The sequence below is a fragment of the Acomys minous genome (assembly GCF_964271855.1).
Source record: "Acomys minous genome assembly, chromosome: 9".
In the NCBI taxonomy this organism is placed as follows: Eukaryota; Metazoa; Chordata; class Mammalia; order Rodentia; family Muridae; genus Acomys; species Acomys minous.
In genome coordinates, this window is record NC_140490.1 from 69,570,221 (window position 1) to 69,589,216 (window position 18,996).

An 18,996-nucleotide genomic window follows, 5' to 3' on the forward strand; every position below is an offset into this window, starting at 1 on the left:
TAGCTTCATCCCAGCACTAAACAGCAAAGAGCAATGATCTGTTTCTGTTTGCTTCTTTTAGAATACCAGGGTGGGTGGATGTATACCTTGGGGGCTAATAGCTAGACATGGTATCTTCTATCAATCTAAAGATAATGCTCCATCTTTTAAATCAATTTGCTAGCATTTCTGAAGACATTGTGGGAGATGAATCACCTCTTCCTCTGCTCAGAGTTCACTTCAGTAAAGATTAGAAGCTGACCTCAAATATGATTTAAAGTTTAGAAAATGGAAGAGATAACTAAAAAAGACAGGATGTGTGGGAAAATAAGCATTAGACAAACAAAAATTAATGTTTTTCTTCATGATTAGTATAAAAGTAATAAAACAAAAAATATCATTTAAACATTATATTTGAATATCAGTTACCAAACACCTGTAAGAGCACAAACAGTAACTCAGAGTCCACAGGAAAAAAGGAGTTTGAGGGACTTAAATCTGCAACATCACATGTGTGCACCTGCATGCCAGAAAATACTATTATACAAAATGCGCATTTCAGATCCATGTCTTGCATACTGATGCTCTCTTTAAAATGTATTTTCATCCTGTATACAGAGAAAGAAGAAGTGGTTTTGAAGTTTATTAAGAAAATAATTTTTCTACTCATGGCCATGCTTGGCATTCTGGGAAACATATCTGTTTCTGTGAATTATATGTTCAGTTGGAGGGGAGGCCCTGACAAGAAACCTATATACCTTATTCTCATCCACTTGGCTTTTACAAACATTTTAATTCTTCTTGCAAAAGGATTGCCAAAGACAATAGAAGTTTTTGGTTTGATAAACTTCCTAGATGACATAAGCTGTAAGATCATTGTTTACCTGGATAGGGTAGCCCATGGTGTCTCCATCGGCACCAGCAGTCTCCTTACTGTGGTCCAGGCCATCATCACCAGTTCCAGAGCATCTGGGTGGAGGAGGCTCAGACCAAATTCTGCATGACACATCCTTCCATTCTTCTTAGTCTTTTGGATACTCAATTCTTTAATAGGTTTGAACCTTATTCATTCCACAAGTCCAGAAATTAATGTATCACAGCTTATGGGTGATGACAAGTATTGTTATTTTATGCTGCCAACAAAGAATATAAAATGGATTGTTCTCCCTCTCATGGTCCTGAGAGATGCAGTGTTCCAGGGCGCCATGGGAGGTGGCTACATGGTATTTCTTCTCCACAAGCACCACCACCATGTCCTCTACCTTCAGAACTCCAAGCTTCTCTACAGAACTCCCCCTGAGCTGAGAGATGCTTAAAGTGTCCTCTTTCTGATGCTCTGTTTTATTTTTTTCCTACTGGTTGGATTGTGCCTTTTCCCTATTTCTAAGTCTCTTATCAACAGACAATACCTTCATGGCAAATACTCATGGATTTCTGTCCCTTGGTTATGTAACTTTTAGCCCCATTGTGCTGATTCACAGGGATGGGCTTCTGGTTGAGTATTGGCATATTCAATGGAAGAAGTTGAATGAGTGTCTTTCTCAGTTATATGTTCAACAAGTCAGAAAAAGCCCTCAGTTCTGCAATATTGTGGGTCAAGTAAAATCCCAAACAGAAGTTTAAGCATGTTTTTATTCTCACAAAATAATCTTAGTGACTCAAGCCTTCCACTGAGAGTAATCTTAGCAAATTACAATGCTATAGAAACTTCATTCTCCATTAGCCACTCTTTCACAAGACATTATTTGTTTATCTATTATTTTTATCAATTTACTATGCATAGATACTTTGTCTGCATTTATGACATTGTATAGCAAGTGCAAGCATGAGACCTTTAGATGCTGGACATGGTTATCAAACAACTTGTGACTAACTGGATTTGACAGGTGATTCTAAACCAATATTTAGTTGCTGTGAATTAAACCTGGGTCCTCTGGAAGTCCAGCCATTACTTTTAATAGCTGAGCCATCCTTCCAAAACAGAGAAAGTTACTTCAGCAAGGATTTATAAGACTAATTTTCCTACTTCCATGAATGGAAGATAAATTGCATCAAAATTCTGACATTGTCCTTGATAAATGTTAGTGTCCTGGGGCTCTTTCAGGCAATTTCACAATGTCTATAAATATCCATTCATAGAAAAGATTTTACAGAATTATGAAAGAATGACATGTACTGTGAAGTTGGTCAATAGGATTCCAGTGCAGCAGTCACAGAACTGGAATGTCCTGACACACTTCATTGGTGTTATATTCTTGACTAGTCTATGCAGGAATAAAGACTAGATATAGGATAAATTCGGTAATGAATGCACAGTAGTTTCATTTTATGTCTGTCTATAGTTCTGTGTTGATTGAAAAATGTGGATTTGTTTTATTTTCAGGATGAGCCAGTGAGTGTGACTGAAGCAAACCAAGGCCTGTGTGCAGCTGTCCTCTGTTAAAACCAGGGTACTCTCCACAGCACCATCAGCTTTTTATCACCAAAGAGCTGCAGCAGTATCTGATTCTACATTCATATATATGGAGGGTTCACTGCTTAATTTCTTAAATTAGAACCTTAGAATAAGGTACTGATATGGATATAAGAAATTGATGGACACATTCGGAAAACTACTAATTGATATAATCACTGAAAATTGTAGTTCAGTTATAGGTAGGTTTATGTCTTATTTTTTTAATTACCATCCTTTCTGACTAGAACCCTTGTAAACATTTCTGTGCATCATAGGTCTACCTTACAATATGAATAAGTACTTGTTTTTTTCAAGCCTCCACAGCATATTTTTAAGTCAGTGATGTGTACTGTATTATGCTAGAGTTATTAAATAGTCTGTTTTTATAATATAAAAACTTATTTCATTTATGTGTCTGTGTCTGTGTGAGTGTATATTACATTTCTACAGAAGCCCAGATAGGCTAGAAGAGAGTACTGGATCCCAGGGGACTAGAGATACAGGCTGTCATGAGTCCTGTGATGTGGGTGTTGGGTAGGAGGCAGTGTCCTCTGCAAAAGGAGCAGCTCTCCTCACCACCCCTCCAGCTTCTCATGTAGATATTACTTGTTTGTAAGTGGCATCACTGATCATGTTACTCCTACAGCTCTCATGTTAAAGAGATTCTTTTTCTAAGAATCTGACATAAAGAACAAGACAAATCAAGCTTCTTCTAAATCAGTCAGTGTAATTTGGCTCAAAAGGAAGTGGTGTAGAACATGGAGAAAGGATGAAGAAAGATGTGTTTAATCTGAATGATGGTGAGGTTGTTCAACACTAAGAATAGACAGAGACTGGAGACATGACTCAGTGAGTAAGACTACCTGCTGACACCCAGACAACCTGATCTGTCTCTAAGAAAAAACTGATCCCACATGATGTCCTCTGACCTCACATGCATGCTAAGACACAACTATGAACACACATATAGGAACATTCAATATAAACTTTAAACTTTGTAAGGCGCCAGCCATGACCGTGCCAGCCGCACCCAATAATGGCGCTGGTCTGTGTGCGGTTACCTGTAAACAATTGCCAGTGCTCATGCGTTTAACAGAGTGGTCTCTTTCACCCCTCCCGTTAAGGGGATTATGCTAATTGTAATTACGCTTGTGTAAGCTGTTGACCTATCTGCATTCATATGTTAATTAGGCATTCTGCCTGAACCTGTGAGGTGCTAACACGCCTCTTTAGATGGTATTTAAGTTCAAGCTCTAGGGAGGTTCGGGGTCCTTCGCTTCAGTTTCAAGGGCGCTCCCAATAAAGCGTGATTGGGAAGGATCCTGGTGTCAAGTGTCTTTCTGCTGGTGGGAGGGCATGACAAAACTTAATTTTTAAAAATTTAAAAATGGTAGACAGGAGATGTATAATTTTTGATACAGTATGAATAAGGATGGTGTAGACTCAGTGACACATAGAGCTGCTATTTTAAATTTCACTCTAAAAGTCAGAGACAATTGAATAAAATAAGACAAAATCTTGATTAAAACATGAATTTAAATTTTAACAAATGAAGGAAATAGCCATGCATTCATCTAAGTATGTAAAAGATAGTGAAGGAAACCTGGAAATAGGACTCAGTTATACCCTTCAGGAAACACACATATGATTTGACAGTTGGATTAATATAAACATCACCCCAAACTTTATCATTTCTTTATTCTGGACACATTGCATGTCATTAGCATGGACCTGTAGGACTTTATGCTAAATGAAATAAATCAGCAGCATGTAGACAACTACACATGGTTTTACTACTAATAGGTGGAATGTAAATACAAGGATAATAGAGCCTTCAACATGTGGAATGCAACCTACACTCCTCAGAGACTACCTTAAATATGAGGCCTGCTTTTGGCTGGGTCCTCCATATAATCAGAAATATGAAGATGTGACTACTCAGAGTTTGACAGCCTTCACCCTGAAATTATCTTTGTCATATGACTTTTCCTAATGAAGATATCTAAATTAATCTGGTCACCCCAAATAGTGTAATAAATGTGTATAAAATTGGTTCCATCCGATTTGAGCTGAGTGAATCAGTTTACTTGGATCACATAGGTAAAAAAAATTATTTATAGGAGCATGGAAAACACAAAGACAGCTGTACCTAGAATGTCTGGAACCAATATGGGATACAACCCCAAAATAGCTGCACAAGAAATATCCCAACCCTTAATCAAGCCTCCATGTCCTGCATTCTTCCCAACACAATGTATGATGATGCCAGGATGAAGCAAAGACTAGAATCTCCATAGCACCCCCGGTGAAAATTTCCCTGACTCTTTACAAGGACCATAGAGCAAGCTACCACTCTACCTTCTGATTATTTCACTGCTGTGACTGTAAGCAAATATATTCTGAGGGACACAGTCAGTCAGCTTCATGGTGGCCAATGGCCAAATCACTCTTGAAGGAAATAGATGCACCACAGAACCCATCATTCCTCTGGTTTATACATTCTCTATACTCCTTGCAAAATGCTCTCTTAATATCTTTAGATTCTGAGCCCCATGCCCAAGTGGGTCCCTGAGCTTGTTAAAACCATTAAAATGTAAGGGAAGAAAAGTGGATCAGGGAAAACTGGGAATTAGTTATTGATGCTTGCTGGATTTTTTTTTTTTTATTTTGATGTTGTTATCATTGTCATCTTCATCGTTGTTCTTGTTTTACATTCTCAATTCACATTCACTTGGAGGTCATGAATCAAAACTCAATCCTCTCAGTAGTACCACCGCACAGCACCTCAGGTGCACTCTCCTGGCTATACCCCATAGACTATCTGATTTTGTTTCAATAAGAGAATTTTTTTTATATCTTGGGTTCTTCTTTTTTTTTCTGTTTGTCTGAGTGTTTTTGATGTTTTTTTATTAATTTATTCATATTACATCTCAGTTGTTAGCCCATCCCTTGTATCCTCCCATTCCTCCCTTCCTCCCACTTCCCCCCTACTCCCCTCCCCTATGTCTGTGACTGAGGGGGACCTCCTCCTTCTGTATATGCTCATAGGGTATCAAGTCTCTCCTTGGTGACCTATTATCCTTCCTCTGAGTGCCACCAGGCATCTCCATCCAAGGGACATGGTCAAATATGGGGCACCAGAGTTTGTGTGAAAGTCAGATCTCATTCTCCACTCAACAGTGGAGAATGTCTTGTCCATCGGTTAGTCTGGGTAGGGGTTCGAGGTTTACTGCCTATATTTTCCTTGGCTGTTGCCATATTTTGCGGAGGACCCCAGGGCCCAGACTCACCTGTAGTTTTCCAGGACCCACTGGATCCTTCTATTTCCTCATTCTCCTAGGCTTCTCACACCTAAAGTCTCAATAGGGTGTCCTCCCCTCTTACTCACTTTCCTGGTAGGTACAGTTTTTCATGGGGATGTACACCTTGGACTAGTGTCTCGATATAAGTGAGTATATACCATTTAGCTCTTTTTGCTTTTGTGTGAACTCACTCATTATGACAATTTCTAGATCAATCCATTTGTCCACAAATTTTGGAAATTCCTTGTTTTTAATAGCTGAGTAGTATTCCATAGTGTAGATGTACCACAGTTTCTTTATCCATTCTTCTACTGAGGGACACGTAGGTTGTTTCCAAGTTCTGGCTATTATGAATAAGGCAGCTATGAACATGGTTGAGCATATGTCCCTGTTGTGTGGTAGTGCCTCTTCTGGGTATATTCCAAGGAGTGAAATAGCTGGATCTTGAGGAAGCCCTATTCCCATTTTTCTGAGAAAGCGCCAGATAAATTTCCAAAGTGGTTGTACTAGTTTGCATTCCCACCAGCAATGAAGGAGTGTTCCTCTTTCTCCACACCCTCGCCAGCATGTGGTGTCAGTTGAGTTATTGATCTTAGCCATTCTGATGGGTGTAAGATGGAATCTCAGTGTCGTTTTGATTTGCATATCTCTGATGACTAAGGAGGTCGAGCATTTCTTTAAGTGTTTCTCAGCCATTTGATATTCCTCTGTTGAGAATTCTGTTTAGTTCTCCACCCCATTTCTCTATTGGGTTATTTGGTTTGGTGGTGTTTAATTTCTTGAGTTCTTTATATATTTTGGATATTAGACCTTTGTCAGATGAAGGGTTGGTGAAGATCTTTTCCCAGTCTGTAGGCTGTCGCTTTGTTCTCTTGACAGTGTCACCTGCCTTACAGAAGCTTCTTAGCCTCATGAGGTCCCATTTATTAATTGTTGATGTTAAGGCCTGGGCTGTTGTTGTTCTGTTCAGGAAGTTGTCTCCCATGCCTATGTGTTCCAGACTCTTCCCCACTTTTCCTCTAACTGGGTTAATGTCTCTGGTTTTAGATTGAGGTCTTTAATCCACTTGGACTTGAGTTTTGTGCATGGTGACAAATAGGGGTCTAATTGCATTTTTCTACATGTAGACATCCAGTTAGACCAGCACCATTTGTTGAAGATGCTGTCATTTTTCTATTAAATGGATTTGGCTTCTTTGTTGAAAATCAAGTGGGCAAATGTGTGTGGATTCATCTCTGGGTCTTCAGTTCGATTCCATTGATCCACTAGCCTATTGCTGTGCCAGTACCATGCTATTTTAATTACTGTTGCTCTATAGTACAACTTGAGATCGGGTATGGAGATCCCTCCAGAGGATCTTTTATTGTATAGGATTGTTTTTGCTATTCTGGGCTTTTTGTTTCTCCATATGAAGTTGAGAATTGTTCTTTCAATATCTTCAAAATATTTTGTAGGTATTTTGATAGGGATTACATTGAATCTGTAAATTGCTTTTGGTAAGATGGCCATTTTTACTATGTTGATTCTCCCAATGATCCATGAACAAGGTATATCCCACCATCTTCTGATGTCATTTTCAATCTCTTTCTTCAGAGGTTTAAAGTTTTTTTCAAATAAGTCCTTCACTTGCTTGGTTAGGGTTATTCCTAGATATTTTATATTGCTTGTGGCTATCGTGAAGGGAGTAATTTTCCTAATTTCTTCCTCTGCCTGTTTGACATTTGTATATAGGAAAGCTACTGACTTTTTTGAGTTTATTTTGTATCCTGTTAATTTTCTGAAGCTGTTTATCAGCTGTAGGAGTTCTCTGGTGGAATTTTGGGGGTCACTTATATACACTATCATATCATCTGCAAATAGGGATAATTTTACTTCTTCCTTTTTCCATTTGGATCCCCTTGATCTCCTTTTGATTTCTTATTGCTCTGGCTAGAACTTCAAGAACTATATTGAAGAGATATGGGGAAAGTAGGCAGCCTTATCTGGTCCCCGATTTTAGAGGGATTTCCTTGAGTATCTCTTCATTTAGTTTAATGTTGGCTATTGTTTTGTTGTATATAGCCTTTATTATGTTTAGAAAAGTGCCTTGTATTCCCGATCTCTCCAGAACTTGAAACATAAATGGGTGTTGGATTTTGTCAAATGCTTTTTCTGCATCTAAAGAGATGATCACGTGGTTTTTCTCTTTCAGTTTGTTTATATGGTGGATTACATTGATGGATTTCCATATGTTAAACCATCCCTGCATGCCTGGAATGAAGCCTACCTGGTCATGGTGAATGATGTCTTTGATATGCTGTTGTATTCGCTTTGCGAATATTTTGTTGATTATTTTTGCATCAATGTTCATAAGAGAAATTGGTCTGAAATTCTCTTTTTTGTTGGGTCTTTGTGGGGTTTAGGTATCAATGTGACTGTGGCCTCATAGAAGGAGTTTGGTAATATTCCGTCCATTTCTATCTTTCGAAATAGTTTGAATAGTATCGGTATTAGCTCCTCTTTGAAGGACTGGTAGAATTCTGCGCTGAAACCATCTGGCCCTGGTCTTTTTTTGATTGGGAGACTATCAATTGTTGCTTCTATTTCTATACACTAAATAGGGCTATTTAATTTGTTTATCTGGTCTTGGTTCAATTTTGGTAAATGGAATTGGTCGAGAAATTTGTCCATTTCCCTTAAATTTTCAAATTTTGTGGCATAAATGTCTTTGAAATAGGTTCTTATGGTTCTTTGTATTTCTTTGGTGTCTGTTGTTATGTCTCCCTTTTCATTTATGATTTTGTTAATTTGGATAGTGTTTCTTTGTCTTTTAGTTAGATTGGCTAACGGTTTGTCTATCTTGTTAATTTTCTCAAAGAACCAACTCTTGGTTTTGTTGATTCTTTGGATTGTTCTCTTTGTTTCTAATTTATTGATTTCAGCCCTGGGTTTGATTATTTCCAGGAGTCTAGTCCTCTTGGGTGTTTCTGCTTATTTTTTTTTCTAGAGCTTCCAGATGTGTTGTTAAGTTGTTTGTGTGGGATGATTCCATTTTCTTTTTAAAGGCACTTAGTGCTATGAATTTTTCTCTTAACATTGCTTTCAATGTGTCCCACAAATTTGGATATGTTGTTCCATCCTTTTCATTGAATTTCAGGAAGTCTTTTATTTCTTCCCTTATTTCTTCCGTGACCCATGTGTCATTAAGTAGAAAGTTGTTTAGTTTCCACGTGTTGGTATTCTTTTTGTTATTTCTATTGTTGTTGAAGTCCAGCCTTAGACCATGGTGATCTGATAAGATACAAGGTATTATTTGAATCTTCTTGTATCTGTTGAGGTTTGCTTCATGACCAACTATGTGATCAATTCTAGAGAATGTTCCATGCGGTGCTGAGAAAAAGGTATATTCCTTTGTGTTTGGGTGGAAAGTTCTGTAGATATCTGTTAGATCCATTTGATTCATGACATTGGTTAATGAGGTTATTTCCTGGCTTAGTTTTTGAATCAAAGTCCTGTCCTTGAGTGAAAGTGGGGTGTTGTAGTGTCCCACTATTAATGTGTGGGCATCGATGAGTGGGGCAAGCTTTGTTAATAATTCTTTTACAAATGTGGGAGCCCTTGTATTCGGAGCATAGATGTTCAAAATCGTGATGTCTTCTTGGTTGACTTTACCTTTGACGAGTACGAAGTGTCCATCCTCGTCTCTTTTGACTAATTTTGGTTGAAAGTCTATTTTATTAGATATTAGAATAGCTATCCCAGCTTGTTTCTTGTAACCATTTGCTTGGAATATTTTCCCCAACCTTTTACTCTGAGGCAACGTCTGTCCTTGTGGTTGAGATGTGTTTCTTGAATGCAGAAGAATGTTGGGTCGTATTTATGCATCCACTCTGTTAGTCTGTGTCTTTTTATTGGAGAGTTGAGACCATTGACGTTGAGAGATATTAATGACCAGTGATTGGTAAGTCCCTTCATTTTTTGGTATTTGTAACAATTGAGTTTTTGTGAAGTTGTGATTTTGCAATGGTGTAGTTACTTATTTCTTATGTATTTTTGGTTGTAGTTTGACCAGTTGGGGTGGAGTTTTCCTTCTAGTAACTTTTGTAAAGCCAGATTTGTGGCTAGGTACTGTTTGAATTTGTTTTTGTCATGGAATGTCTTGTCTTCTCCACCAATAGTTATTGATAATTTTGCTGGCTATAGTAGTCTTGCCTGGTATCTGTGTTTGCAGAACCTCTGTCCAGGCCCTTCTGGCTTTCATGGCCTCTACTGAGAAGTCAGGAGTAATTCTGATAGGTTTGCCTTCATATGTTACTCGTCCTTTTTCTCTTGCTGCTTTTAATATTTTTTCCTTGTTCTGTATATTTTGTGTTGTTATTATGTGGCGGGAAGATTTTCTTTTTGGGTCTATTCTATTTGGTGTTCTGTAGGCCTCTTATATGCTCGTATGCATCTCCTTCTTCAAATTGGGGGAATTTTCTTCTATTATTCGATTAAAGATATTTTCTGGGCTGTGGAGTCAGTTGCCTTCTCTTCCCTCTATCCCTATTATTCTCAAGTTTCATCTTTTCATGTTGTATTTTATTTCATGAAAGCTTTGTGTCAGGAACTTTTCAGATTTAGCATTATCCTGGATTGTTGATTCCAATTGTGTGATTGTATCTTCAAGTCCCGACATTTGTTCTTCCATTTCTTGCAATCTGTTAGATAAGGCCACCTCTGAGATGCTTGCTTTCTTTTCTGATGCTTCTCGATCACGTTTTTCTTCCGTGTGTTCTTTTATGATAGCTTCCATTTTTATCTTCAGGTCTTGAACTGTTTTAATGATTTCCTTCACCTGTTTATTTGTATTTTTCTGAAATTCTTCAAATGCATCTTTATATGACTCTTAAGTCTTCAGCCCTCTTGTTTGCTTCATCCTGCATTTGTTTACAGATTTTATTTGTTTCTTCCGTTATCACCTTATTTACTAAGGACTTGAGGTGGTTTTCACGTATATCAATTGTTGTTGGGTTCTCCAGGTTGTTTTCATTAGGATTGCTGGGATCTGGAGATGCCATCCTGTTTTGGTTTTTGTTAGCATTCTTTCATTGTCCCCTTGTCATTTTGGTGACTCTAGTGTTGGGAGGTGGTTTGTAGTGACCTTCCCTATTTGAGAGTGGATAGATGATGTCTAATTATAGGTAGGGTGCCCTTACCTGTGGGGATCAGGGAGTATTTCCCTGGACCAGGCCGGTGATTCAGATTCTACTCTCGGAGATTTTTCTCAACACCTTAGGCTGCAGGCTGAGTCATGCAAAGTAGGTTTCTGTTTGGGCCCTTACACCTTATTGCTGTATCTCAAGTCAGCAGTTTTGGTACCTAGAGTAAGGTCAGCACACAAGCTCTCTGGTTGTGTAGGTTGATCCCAGCTGTCTGTCTTTCCTGTAGCTTTGTAGCCAAGACCCCAGGTGGATCAGATCTTCTGGGTTGTAGCTGTCTTTTAGCTCTGCCTCTACACTCTGTAGGAGCATCCAGCCTTTCCCATGAATTTGGGAGTTCTTGCTGGGTCTGCAGGAGCTGACCCAGCTAGGATCTGCCTGTTGGAGATTACAGGATCAGTGCCTGGTTGACCTGAAACAGGCCACTGGCAGTATCCGAGGAGGTAGCAGTTTCCACGCTCCTGTGTGCCAGGACACTCCCAGCTTGCTATAGATCAGCAGTTATACCCTGCACGCATGAGCCACAGCTCCCTATATTGTGGGACCCAGCTAGGTTCTGTTGTTTGGGGAGTGCCGGGTCAGTGCCAGCAGCTCGTCCCTGTGGCTGATGACAAATGCAGTTCAGGCCACTGGCGGGAATCACCTGTATCGTCTCTTTCTGCTAGAGAAAGCCCAAGAGCTCCCGGGTTGCTTTAGGGCAGCAGTTATTCCCTGCCAGCAAGACCCACGGCTCCCGATAACGTGGGCGGTCCTGACGAGGGCCCGCAAGAATGGACCCAGCTAGTTCTGTTGTTTGGGGAGTGCCCAGTCAGTGCCAGCAGCTCGTCCTCGCAGCTGGCGACAAAGGTGGCTCAGACTGCTGGCGGGAATCTCCTGTATCTTCTCTTTCTGCCAGAGAGAACCAGAGTGCTCCCCAGTCAGGTTTGTTTAGGGCAGCAGTTATTCTCTGCCAGCAAGACCTGCAGCTCCTGATAACATGGGCGGTCCTGTCGCGGGCCCACAAGAATGGACCCAGCTAGTTCTGTTGTTTGGGGAGTGCCAGGTCAGTGCCGGCAGCCTGGCCCCATGGCTGGCACCAATGGCAGTTCAGACTGCTGGCAGGAATCTTCTGTATCTTCTCTTTCTGCCAGAGAAAGGCAGAGTGCTCCCTGGATGCTTTAGGGCAGCAGTTATTCCCTGCCAGCAAGACCCATGGCTCCCGATAATGTGGGCGGTCCTGTCGCGGGCCCGCAAGAATGGACCCAGCTAGTTCTGCTGTTTGGGGAGTGCCCAGTCAGTGCCAGCAGCTCGTCCCCATGGCTGGCGACAAAGGCAGCTCAGACGGCTGGCGGCAATCTCCTGTATCTTCTCTTTCTGCCAGAGAAAGCCAGAGTACTCCCAGTTCACTTTAGGGCAGTAGTTAGTCCCTGCAAGTGTGACCCGTGGCTCCTGATAATGTGGGCGGTTCCAATGGGCTGTGGGAGCAGACCATGCCAGTTTCTTACTGCCCCTGTTTGCAGGGTCAATCCTTTGTGTCTGGCCTCAGCTTGGGTGCAGGATGAGCTATACGCCAGTTCTAGCTGTTTTTGGTGAGACCTGCCACCTGTGTTTCCACCTGGACTAGGCAGGTGACCTCCGCAATTTGGCGTGGTGTGGATCTAGAGGTTCAATGGTAGTTTCACCCTATTCGCTGAGACTCCTCAGGCTTGGGGCTCCGGAAAATCTCCTCCCCAAATGGCGAGTTTGGGTTTTATGTGCTGGCTACAGCTTGGTTGTGGATTCCGTTTCAGAGTTTGGGGAGTGCGTTTAGCCCTCCAGGCTGTTGCTTGTCCTGGGGTTAGACCCCCTGGTGGTCTGCAGAGTTTGGGGCCCCACTCACCTACAGTTCTCAAAATCCAGCAGTCTGTGGTTCCATTCACATCCCTGGTTTCCTCGGAGTAGATCAGCTATGGTGCCTACTGGTCGACGCCATCTTGGAATCCCCCAGGTTCTTCTACTTTAACTCTTGAACCATAACACTGGAAAATCTATGCAGCTTAGTGTAATATTTAAACCTGAAATGACATTTAATATTAAAGCACAGAATCACGTTGTGGTTCAAATATAGCTCAGGAAATGTTAAGGTTGTGGAACAAAAACATACAAATTGGAAGGGAAAAGGCAACCAAGGAATCCAGTTTGCTTAACAAATGGGAAGAGAGAAGGGACAACTGAAAAGAATTAGATGGCTAAGCAAGAAAAACACTTGTGCTTAGTCTCACAGTCTAAGTTTCAGTCATATGGTAGAAAGGCAGAAACAATTCCTGAGAATTATCATCCAACTTCAATACACACGCCATCAAGCATGTTTGTGCCAACATGGCACCCTGAAATACAGCATCACTCAGAACCACAAGAAGGGGAAAATCCATTATCTTTTTTTTTAACTTTCTAGCATAAAATAACAGTACTTGTAGCCTTTCTTAAGATGTAATTTATTCAGGTTTGTACCTTTAATGGAAATGACTAGGTTTATACTTATTAAAGCACTGAATGTTCAAAACATAACACAGTACATTATCACAGACACAAGGATATAGGCTAATACTGATGGTTTCTTCTTAGAGAATAGTCTTCCTTCCATAAAGAGTATTTATCTCAGCACAATGAATCTGCAAAGAAGCCAGTAAAGTGTATGTCCCAGCCCCCTGAGAAGAGAGTAGGTGGAATGAGGAAGGAGGGTGTCAGGAGATCTCTTTCATGTGGGTTCAGCTCACAAGGCAGAGTGGAGGTGACCAGTGGGAGTAGCTAACCCTAGCAGCACACTGGTCTCCTTTGGATCTTTACATGGTGAGTTTTCCAAAGGGTGAAAGAAACTTGTAAGGTTAAATAAATCAATAATACAATTTCAAGCACATTAAAGACCATTAATAATTGTCACAAAATGCACAGGGAAGTAGAAGAATAAGTTTCCCTTCAAAGGCTGCTGTGTGGATTTGCTACTCCAGGTGAGGCTTACAGTCACAGTCTAGCCCTCACTCCTACCATACTGTTGTGGAATCACCCCACATCAACAGATGGCATCATGGGCATCACTTCAGATAGAATGATTCCCTCCAGGACAATATAAAGGAGACTCAGAATCCTAGAGAAGCACACCAAACTTAAAACCAAAACTTAGAGAATCACATGACCCTCTTCCCAGGGAGCTATAAGTAGTTCATATCTGCTGGGGTGAGAATACACTCTTCCTCCTTCATGGAACAGCCGTCTGCACATTGACAAGGGAACACCAATGTGCTGCTTAGTCTACTGTCAAGTTGCCACATGCTGGAGTCATCTGGGAAGAGGAAGCTCAGTTTAGAAAATGCCTCCATCATATTGGTCTATAGAAAAGTTAGTGGGGGATATTCTTGATTAGTGATTGATATGAGGCTGTCCGATTCATACTGGATGATGATCGACCAGGGCCTATAAATAGACGGAGAAACAAAAAAAATTATGACCATCTCAGGTGCAGACAAGGTCTTTGACTAAATCCAACATTCCCTTCCTGATAAAGACTAGGAAGACAAGAGACATACCTAACTTAGCAAAAGCAATTTGCAGAGAACACATAGACAACATCATCCTGAATTTAAAAAAACTCAATGCAATTTCACAAAAATTAGAAACAAGACAAAGCTTCCAAACTCCCCAAGACTGTCCAATACAATACTTGAAATCCTAGCTTAGCAATAAGACAAGTGAGGGAGAAAAGGAGATACATATAGGGAAGGAAAAGGTCAAAGTTTATGATCTGATATTGTACATAAAAACTCTAAAGACTCCACCAGGAAACTTCTACAACTGTTAAACACATTTGCATTCTAACAGGATACAAAGCTAACACACAAAATCTGTAGCCTTCCTATCTGTAAAAGACTATACAGTGAAATAAAACAGGGAAACAGTACCTTTCTCGATAGCCTAAAAACTATCTTGGGAAAACTTTAAGTGAAAGATATGTATAATAAAACTTTAAGACATTAGAAAAAGAAATTAAAGAAGACAGAAGAAGATGGAAATACTCTCCCATACTCTTGGATATACAGGATGATTGGCAGTGTGAAAAGTTGACCATCCTGCCAAAAGCAGTCATCAGACTCAATGCAAGCCCTCTGACAATTCCATTGCAATTCTTCACAGAAGTTGAAAAAAATCTCCAACTTCATATAAAAACACACATACACATTTAAAAAACAGGATGGCAAAAATAACCCTGAAAAATAAGAAAATGAATGGCAATACCACTATCCCAGAGTTTAAGCAGTACTACAGAATTACAGTAATAAAACAACAATGGTATTTTCATGACACAGATAGGATAATCAATGGAGTTTAAGGCTCAGGCATAATTCTACACATTAACAGATAAATGCTCTTTGTTAAAGAAGCCTAAAATATAAATTAAAGAAGAGGCAGTGTTTTAAACTAATGGTGCCAGTCAGTCTGTATGGCTACATGAAAAAAAAAACAGAAATAGATACATATATATCACCCTTCAAAAACTCTATTCCACATGGATCAAGGACCTAAATATAAGACCTGATATTCTTCACCTGATAGGAAAGAATGTAAGAAATGGCTTGAACTCATTGGAACAAGAATGGACTTTCTGAACAGGATACAAATAGCACAGATATTAAGACCACCATGTAAAAAATGGAACCTCATGTAGCTAAAAGTTTCAGTATAGACACTATCATTTAGTCAAAGTGACAGGCTACAGAATGGCAAAAGATTTTTTACCAATTATATACCTGGCATTACTATGTAGAATTTACAAAGTAGTAATTAAAAAACTGGACATCAAGAAAAAACCAAATAACCAACTATAAACATAAGATATAGATATATAGAGAGAGTTCTCAAAAGATGGAACAAAAATGGCTGAGAAATACATAAGGAATAAATGTTTAAAGCCTTTAACCATATGGAAATTAAAATTAAAATTAATTTGAGATTTCCTCTTTTTCCAGTCAGAATGACCAGGATCAATGAAACAAATAACAGTTACATGCTGGTGAGGGTTCAGAGAAGGGGATAAAGTTAATCAGTGTTGATGGGGGCCCAAACTTGTACAGCCACTACAGAAATCACTGGGGTGTTTCCTCAAAAAATATGAATCGATCTACTTTAGTATCCAGCTACACCAGGTATGAGCATATAACAAAGCATCAAGTTCCTACAGACACACTTGCTTATCCATGATTATTGCTCTCCTATTCATAGCAGTCAGAAATAGCCTAGATAACCATCAACTAATGAATTCATAATAAAAGCATGGACCATTTACACAGTGTAATATTATTCAGCCTTTAAGAAAAATGAAATTTGCCTATGAATAAATGTATCTAGAAACAATCATTGTGATTGAGGTAACCCACATTTAAGTGTTTAAATTTGGGTGGATAGAGATGGGGAAAGCATGTGAAAGGAGTTAGGAGAGGAGAAGAACATAATCAAAAATATTTTAAAGTTGATTTAAATAATAAAAATACAATAATTAATAATGATAATAAATATTAAAAAGATTATCTCTGATCCAGCAAGGAAAAATTCCCTCTATCTTCATTATTTTGTTTAGAAAAAATTAAGTAACTTTTTTGTATTTAACATATAAAGAATAAAACAGTATAAATCTTAGAGTTCTATGACTAGGTTATTCTATAAAAGACAAGAAAATCGCTAGAGAGCCTCTCAGCAGCTTCCATTCAGGAAGAGTTCTGTAGAGAAAACAGACAGATGAAATTTTTTCCATTTTTGTCCCAGAAGCTGACCTCATATAAAGAATATTCCTGCGTTACAGAGTGGCACTTAGATGTCTCCGTGGCTGAAGTAATTTCCTGGCAAGTGTGGGTGCCAGCTCTCTTCAATGCCTGGTGGGGTGGAAGCTTGCCTGTAATTCAAGCCTCAGAAGCCAGGGACAAGCTCTCCATGGTTAGATGAGCCATTTGCTGTGCTCTGTGTGTGACTGAAAGACCCTGACTCAATAGGGTGGAAGATGGAGGATGATTCCTGGCATCAGCCTCAGTCTCATGCATACAAATGAGCACAGATGTGCATGTGTGTAACCACACACACACACACACACACACAGACACACACAGAGAGAGAGAGAGAGAGAGAGAGAGAGAGAGAGAGAGAGAGAGAGAGAGAGAGAGGAGAAAGTGTTCAAAAAGTTTCATAAATCCACTGCTTTTTTTAAAAAAAATATTAGGAAATAGACTGTCAAAGCAAATGGATTTGTGATTTGACAAAGCCAGGCTGAGATAAGCTCTTTCTCTCCCACCTCTCTGTAGCAATGTAACAATTTTATAAAAGGAAGAAAATCCAGGAAATGTCCTTGTGTTATCAGATCTATGTGAAGCCTCTCTAGGGAGGCAAGTTCCTCTTCACACAGTGCCAGGGCTTCAGGCTTTCTCCTCCAGAAGCGTGGAACTAGTTCCTGGGCAAATGTTTGGTTTATTGTATCAACACTCTGATAATGAGATGTATGGGACATCTGTCTCTCTTTACAATGTCTTCTTTCCTGGCAGAACAGTGACATCCTGACACCTCTCCATTGCTCCTAGGAGAGCCAATGACATTCAGGAAGTACTGGGGAACGTCCTATACTTATAGCCATTGAAGCTCATGGAGAGGATATAAATGCGAATGATTCACAGTCACGACTCCTTCAATGCCATGGACTATCTCAGTCAGGTGTAGGTCCTTGGGATTGGGACTTCTCGAAACATTGGTGGGCAGAAGATAGGCAAAGTGACAAACAGACCAACTCAGGGGAAGCTTGAGCCTGAATGTATTTTGCAGGTTTGAGTCTGAGTGTAGTTTTTCAGGCAAACGAGCTAGGTTTTATACACATTTTGAAACAGGGGTGTATTTTTGTGGTTACATTTTTTCCATACAATTCAAAATACAGGATTCAGTGTAATAATGTCATCAATCTTGAGCAATTATTCATAAGTTGTTAGACTGGTATCGGTGCATGTGTCCTCTTTATCAAAGGTCGGTGTTCTCTCATTATGCCAAGTATCTGTGAGTCAAGAAAGTTTGTTTTCTTAGATCTTCTGCCACTATCTGGAGCTTACGCAAACATTTTATTTGTAAGTCATAATACAAACTATGATTAATTCTTGGCCATGTTTTTATTAACAAGTGGAATGGAACTTAGTGGTAAATGACTTAATGACCCTTGGCTGCAGTTTCAAGTTAATGGTCACCTAACAACACAGTTACATGTGAAAAGTTCTTTGATAAGAAAGTAAAAACAAAGCTGGAAAGAGAAAACAGTCAGGATTTTCTAAAAACAATGAGCCCTGTAATCAGTTACTCCTGGCAGAAACATCAGACCCATTCCAGGACGCTCTCCCTTGAGTGGGGGTTGTCGCCTTGGATTCTGTGGTAATGTTTGTCACACAGACACCACTGGAGCAGTCTTGACACTAACTGTACCTCTGTCTTCCTGGCAATGGGATCACCTCCAGTCTTTCCCCAAGTGAGTAAGAGATCCAATGCCACAATGTAGGCATGGTGGAGGGAGATGTGGGTAAGTTTCTCTCCAGCATCCATCCAGGAAAATGTTTCTGCCAGCTGTAAATACCTATTTGAATGATTTAGAAATCTATTTGGTGTTGCCATAAAATAGTTTGAAGTTAAGTACTTTGTGAAAAGGTTTTTTTGAATCACAAGTCTTAGGTCAGAAAGATCCAACTATCGTAGCACTACCATCCTGCTGAGGGATTCCTTGATGCTTCACAATGTAGTTAAGAAACAGAACAAAAAGTAGCTACATATGGAAGGGGCCATTGTGTGTTGTGGTCTTGCCTTATAACCCACTACCAAAGAGGGATTCATTCCTAGACACCACCATTGAGTGCTTATAAAGAGTCATTTGATGAGCTGATTCCATCACAAATAAGGTTCTACCTCCTTAGTCCTGCCAGATGGGTATCTCACATCCAAAACCTGGACCTCTGAGACTTAATCCATATTAACATCACAGAAGGTGCCTAACATCCAAATAAATGCTAACATGTCTGTAGTTATATATGCCTTCTTTATCTGGCCATACAAGCTA

General features: G+C 39.7%; 1 pseudogene across 1 annotated transcript; it reads left to right on the top strand.

Moving 5' to 3' along the window:
- The first annotated feature begins 545 nt into the window (after positions 1 to 545).
- LOC311605874 (vomeronasal type-1 receptor 4-like) lies at positions 546 to 1,602 on the top strand (annotated as a pseudogene). Its single transcript has one exon. The product of its transcript is annotated as a vomeronasal type-1 receptor 4-like (transcript).
- The last annotated feature ends 17,394 nt before the right edge of the window (positions 1,603 to 18,996 follow it).